The sequence below is a fragment of the Petaurus breviceps genome, unplaced genomic scaffold (assembly GCF_028583685.1).
Source record: "Petaurus breviceps papuanus isolate PSGF00001 unplaced genomic scaffold, PetGlider_PUasm1.0 164, whole genome shotgun sequence".
Taxonomy (NCBI): Eukaryota; Metazoa; Chordata; class Mammalia; order Diprotodontia; family Petauridae; genus Petaurus; species Petaurus breviceps.
Window position 1 is genome coordinate 17,735,200 of NW_027185735.1, and position 6,719 is coordinate 17,741,918.

Consider the following 6,719-nt stretch of genomic DNA (forward strand, 5'->3'; position numbering starts at 1 on the left):
CCTAGGCTAAGTCAGTATTATCAGTTGATTCAAACAAAGCAACTGAATAATATATATTTTTCTTTTTGAAGTATTGCATGAAGTTGTTCTGTTAAGTTGAAAGCTAATTCATGCTACTAATCAGTTATGGTTCTCCTTGAAAGAGGCAGTTGTTAGTACTTTGAAATGTTATCAGGGTCTAAGCATCCTGCAACTTCAACAAAACATTCTTTCACAATTTCTACATCCCTGAATGACTTCCATTTTTCCTGAGGATATAAGCTACTTTATAAGTTGCTTCAGTGGCATTTCCAGGTCATATTGCTGCTTGAAAGAATTGTCTTTGCTTTTGTTTTTCATCTTTTAATTTCTGAAATATGACCATTTGCATCTCTTTTTCTAATTTAAAATATTTGTGATCCTTATGAGTGTTATAATGCTAATGTGCATTGAATTTCTTTAATATTGATATTGCAGCATCACAAAGCAAGCAAATCATCTTATCTTTATCAGAAACAAGATAATATTTCAATTTTTAAACCACTTTTAAAAATCTCTTTTCTTCCTTCAACATTCCCTTGGTCTTCTTTGACGTGATGGGCTGTTAAGCAGACAACATTTTAAAAATACTGTTGAAAAAAAAATTGAAGGAATTAGAATAAGCAAAGAAACAACTAAGTTATCATTCTTGGCAGATGATATGATGATATACTTAGAGAATCCTAAAGAATCAAGTAAAAAAAACTACTTGAAATGATTAAGAATTTTAGCAAAATTGCAGGACATAAAATAAACCCACAAAAAATCATCAGTATTTTTTTTATGGTAGAGGTTTTTTTTCTCTCATTTAGGATTTATTTCTTTTTAGTTTCCAACATTCATTTCCAAAAATTTTGAGTTTCAAATTTCCCTCCCCCTCTCTTCCCTACCTCCCACCCCAAGATGGCAAGCATGCTAATTACCCCTCCCCCCATTCTGTTTTCTCTTATATCCCCCTCTTAAGACCTTCCCCCTTACTTTCTTGTAGGGCAAGATGGACTTCTATACCCCATTGCCTGTATATCTTATTTCCCAGTTGCCTGTAAAAATAATTTTTTAACATTTGTTTTTAAAAGTTTGAGTTCCAGATACTCTCCATTCTTCCCTCCTCATCCACCCCCACTGAGAAGATAGGCAATTCAATAAAGGTTATACATGTGTAGGTATGCAAAATATTTCCATAGTAGCCATATTGTGAAAGACTAACTATATTTCGCTCCATCCTATCCCACTCTCCCCCAATTTATTCTGTTTTCTCCTTTGACCCTGACCCTTTTCAAAAGTATTTGCTTCTGACTACCCCCTCACCCAATCTGCCCTCCCTTCTCTCATCTGCCCTTCTCGTCCCCTTTCCCTCTACTTTTCTGTAGGGTAAGATACCCATTTGAGTGTGTATGTTATTCCCTCCTAAAGCCAAATCCAATAAAAGTAAGGTTGACTCATTTCCTTTCACCTCCTGGCTCTTCTCCACCCCCATCCCCAATGTAACAGCTTTCTCTTGCCTCTTTTATGTGAGATACTTTACCCTATTCTATCTCTCCCTTTATCCTTCTACCAATATGTTCCTCTCTCACCTCTTAATTTTACTTTTTAGATAGCATTGCTTCACATTCAACTCACCCTGTGCCCTCTATGTATACATGTACACAATACACATATACATATATATATACACACACATACCTGTACATACATATATGCATATATACACACAGACACATACACACATTCTTAACTGTTCTTTCAATAATCCATTCATTTTTTCAATTAACCCAGATGCTTATGGATAATATGGAATATGATATATCCATTCTATATTGTTTAATGTACAATATCTCTTCATCTCATTACCTTTGAAATGGGACCCACTGTCACTTTGAATCTGCACTGGGGTTCCATAATATAGACTTATGAGATCTAGAGTTTTACAGGTGTTTTTCTCAGTCACATTCCTATAAGGACAAATCACTAATATACCTGAATAGGTGTTAACACAAGTACACATAAATTTGTATTCTTTATCTTGTGGTAGGGGACGAGTATAATCTACTTGCCAAATTTGGGCCGGGACTTTTCCTCTTACTATCTCCCCAGTTACTACCAGAGGAACAGTTTGTTCCTTTTTCAGTTGACATCTGTGATATTCCTCTGCTACTTATTTTAACAATGAATATGAAACACTAATACTTTGATCTTGTGCCCACCAGTGTGTGGCCTGGATCCCTAAATGGCCAATTGTTTGATGGACCCATTTTGCTAGTACCAGATCATTAGCTGGTGTCAAAGTAGGGACAATATGTTAAGTAGCAATCTTTGCTAGTTAATCAGCATGTGCACTGTACTCACATTCTGGTGTGGTGAGGAGCATGTGAGTATCTACATGAAAAACTGACAGGTTAGTAATCAAAGACATGTCCCATATATTTTCCCATAATTCCCATGAATTTCCCAATTTTGATTTTTCCACATGGACATCTGTTTAGCTAAGCCATTAGCTACCGCCCATGAATCAGTGAATATATGACATTGTCCCCTTTGTTCTGTTTAATAACTTGATGTACTGACATAAGTTTAGCATATTGACTACTTCCACCTGCCCCAGTACTTTCCAAAGTCTTCCTAGTACATGGGTTATAGGTTACAGCTTTCCAGTGTCTGTTATGGCCCAAATATTTTGCTGTCCCATCAGTAAACCATGAATGTTTCTTTTATTCTTCAGTTAACCCATCATATCCCTCATTCCATTTTACTAATGATTGCACCAGATGTTGCTTTGGTTCAGTGGGTGTATCATATCCTTAAGTGTCTATATTTGCTATAGATTCATGTAAAGCAGAAATTCCACCTTTGCCTGTTTTAAATCTATTTTGAATATACCATTTCCATTTAATTATGCTAGCCTCTTGTGCATGTCCAATTCTGTGAGAAGTTGGGGTTTTCATTACACAGGTCATAATTGGGATTTCATGCTTTAATATTATTTCATAACCCAGAGTCAGTTGTTCAGTCTCTATCAAAACCCAATATGCAGCTAACAACAGCTTTTCAAAAGGGATATATATTCAACTCCAGATGAAGGGAGTTTCCTAGACCAAAATTCCAAGGGTACATTTTGACTTTGTTGTTTTTGCCATAAACTTCAGTTTGCATATTCATCCTGTAATTAATTCTACCAGGCCATTTTTCATAGGCCATAAATCGAGAGCCAATTACATAGCAGCCTTGGCTTCTTCAAAACCTTTACTTTGCTCAATCCCCAATCAAATTCATATTTCTTTCTAGTAACTTTATATAAGGGTTTCAAAATCTGTCCCAGATGTGGATGTGGTGCCTCTAATATCCAAATAATCCTTTAAATTTGGGGGCCTTTTTCTTATTGGTAGGGACAGGAAAATCCTGAATCTTTTGTTGAGCTTTCAGGAGATTCCCTAGCAGTCCCTTATTCCATTGTATACTGTAATGTAATGCCAAGGAAAGGCAACTTCCCAAGGTTCAAAATACCAGCATACGTGCTCTCCATTTTATTCAGTGACCAACCAAGAACAGAGAAGATCAAAACATGACATCATTCAAAATACAGCATTTACTAAGAGTGATTAAATAATCTCCAAGTACAACCCCACCCCAGGACCTTCCAATCATTCAATCAATTACAAAGTCTCTGTTCTAAATACTTCTCCACCCCTAGGCTATACCTTCATTTAGTCCACCACAAAGCCCCTCTTCTCAAATGGAGATTAGTTTCCAAACATAAGTAAAGTACATTCACTTGTTCAACCATAGAACACAAAAAGGTCAAAAGTTCCCCACCCCTGGATCACAATTGAATCTACCCCAGAGTTACATCAAGTTTAAGCACAGCACTTAATACCCAAATGGAGGTCTTTTCTTTATCTTGACAGGAGGCAAGTTCTCAGCAATCTTAGTTCCTGGGGAGACAAGGCTTAGCAAGGCCACAAGATACATTGTCAGTCCCTTCATTAATTCATCCTCTGTCTGTAGAACAGTCCTAGAACCCCTGAAAACATTAGTAAAACCCTCTTCCAGGATTTCTGTAAACATACAACAAGAAAATCCTTCTTCAGGGCTTCTGAACCAACAGAAAGGTTCCCAGACCCCTGCAACAACAGCACTGTCCTTCACCAGTGGACAGTATTCACTCTGTCTGCAGGACAGTCTCCAGACCCTGCAACAACAGCACTGTCCTTCACCAGTGGACAGTATTCACTCTGTCTGCAGGACAGTCTCCAGACCCCTGCAACAACAGCACTGTCCTTCACCAGTGGACAGTATTCACTCTCTGTCTGCAGGACAGTCTCAGGGCTTCTTAACCAAAAGCCAGGTTCCAGGACTTCTTCAACAAAAGGACTGTCTTTCACCAGTGGACAAATCTGGCAAAATAACATCAAAACAGACAGACAAAGTACCAGCAAAACAGCCATGTCTCCTCAGTCCTTGGCAGCTCAGGGGGCAGGTCTCAAAAGTCCAGGGCGATTCAAAGTGGCACTCAACAATCCTCTCTCTCTCTCTCTCTCTGCCTCCACGAGGTGCTGCTTCCAAAAAGTTCTTCTGCCTTTCTCTTGTCTCTCCAAATCTACATCACCAGCTCCTCCCAGTTCAGGACTTTCTTTTCACATCAACAAGTCCATCCCACAGGTGGGATTAACAAGCTCTGGGTTTTAACACAATCAATTTGAAAACCAAGCCAATACAGGGGGAATCTTTAAATGCCATTACTATCACATATACCCTAAAATTTTATGGTTTGGACTGACCTTTGAATCTTTGCAGGTTTAATTTCTCACCCTTTGTTTTTCATATGCTCAATTAAAACCATCAAATTCTTCTCCACTTCTGCAACATTTTCCCCCTATATCATAATATCATCTATGTAGTAGGTAAGCTGCATACCAGGTAACTCTACTTCATCCAAATGTTCAGTCACAATCCTATGACAAATAGTGGGGTTATGCAGATATCCTTGTGGCAAGTAGGTAGAAGTATATTGTTTGCCCTGCCAAGTAAAAGCAATCTGGTCCCATTGTTTAGAATCTATTGGGATAGTAAAGAAAGCATTGGCTAAACCAATAACTACATACCAAGTTCCATTATATTTCTGGATCCTTTCTATTAATGTAATGGTATCTGGAACAGCAGTATACAAGGGTGTAGACACTTTATTTAATTGTCTATAATCCACTGTAATTCTCCATGTTTCATATGACTTCTTTACTGGACAGAAAGAATTATTCCATCAAGTGGTTGTAAGGACTAACATTCCTGCCTCAACATATTCCTTTATAGTATTGGTAATTTCATCTTGCCCACCTGGCACACAATACTGCTTTAAAGTAATTACTTCAGAAGGCTCAGGTAAAGTGATTGGGTCCATTTTTATTTTTCCCACTAAACCTGTATTAGTTTCCATCTTCCTTACTGCAAATTGGTATCTCCTCTCAGGTAAATTTAGAGTCATATCTTTCAATATATTTATTCCAATGATGTATTCAAGAATTGGTACAATTACCAGGTATATTCTTTCTTAGGTAATTGTTCAATTTTCCCCTTACTGTGTAAGATTCCTCTAAAATAAGCCCTCCCCCAAAAATAAGCCCTATTGAGATTACTACTGTAGTGAAGGTGATCCCCTGCGCTACATGCTACATTACGGTACCCTCTGTATGCACTGTCCCCTCCCGGGTGAAACACACGCCGCGCTCCGAGCTGCATCCAATCAGAGCTGCAGCAGTGGGTGCGTCATCCTGTTCTTTATTGAATTCATTATTGAATAAAGGTACATTTTTGGTTCACATTTACCTGTTTATTAAAATTGCTGTCAATGTTCATTAAAATAAGCCCTCCCCTGAAAATAAGCCCTCTAGTGTTTTTCTGTCCCAAAAAATTAATAAGACAGTGTCTTATTATCAGGGAAACACGGTATCTACTAGTTCCTTCCCTAATACCTTCAAACATACTCACATGCCCTCCAACCTTTACTGGATACAAGAAGCTCTTCAAATTATTCATCCTGTATCTCTCCTCCTTTCTAGGGCAAATGCCTGTAAAATAGTTTCTATGCTCACTGATTCTTTATCCCTTCTTCTCACTATGTAAAAACTTTTGCAAGCTGTAATCTGACTACATCACTCAAATGAAACTGTTCTCTCTGAAATAGCCAATGATCTCTTAACTAACAAATCTATGGTCACTTTTCTGTCCTATATCATACCTATATCACAACTGATCTTTGCTGCATTTGATACTTCTTTTTTACTAGACACCGTCTCCTCCTTGTGATTTTATGATACTATTCTTTCCTACTTTTCTTGAACCTGTGTGACCTCTTCTCAATCTGCTTTATTTGGCCATCACCTGTACCACATCCCTTAACTGTAGATATCCCAGGCCTGTTCTCTCCCTACAGTCACTCTTGGTGATCACATCAGCTCCCATGGATTTAATTAACATCTTATTGTAATTTCCTGGTACCCTGTAGTTCTAAATTCCAGAAAAATTTTAATGGTAATTCTACCTGGTTTTGAATTTCATAGATATTTTAATTTAATAGATCTTTGCTCAATTTTCTTCAGCATGCTAGTGGACCCTGACAGTCAATACGTTTTTGCTTCCATATGAAGTGGGAAATAGTATACCCGCTTCCATGGTTATTATGAGTTCCTAGCTTCTTTTTCTCAAAATAT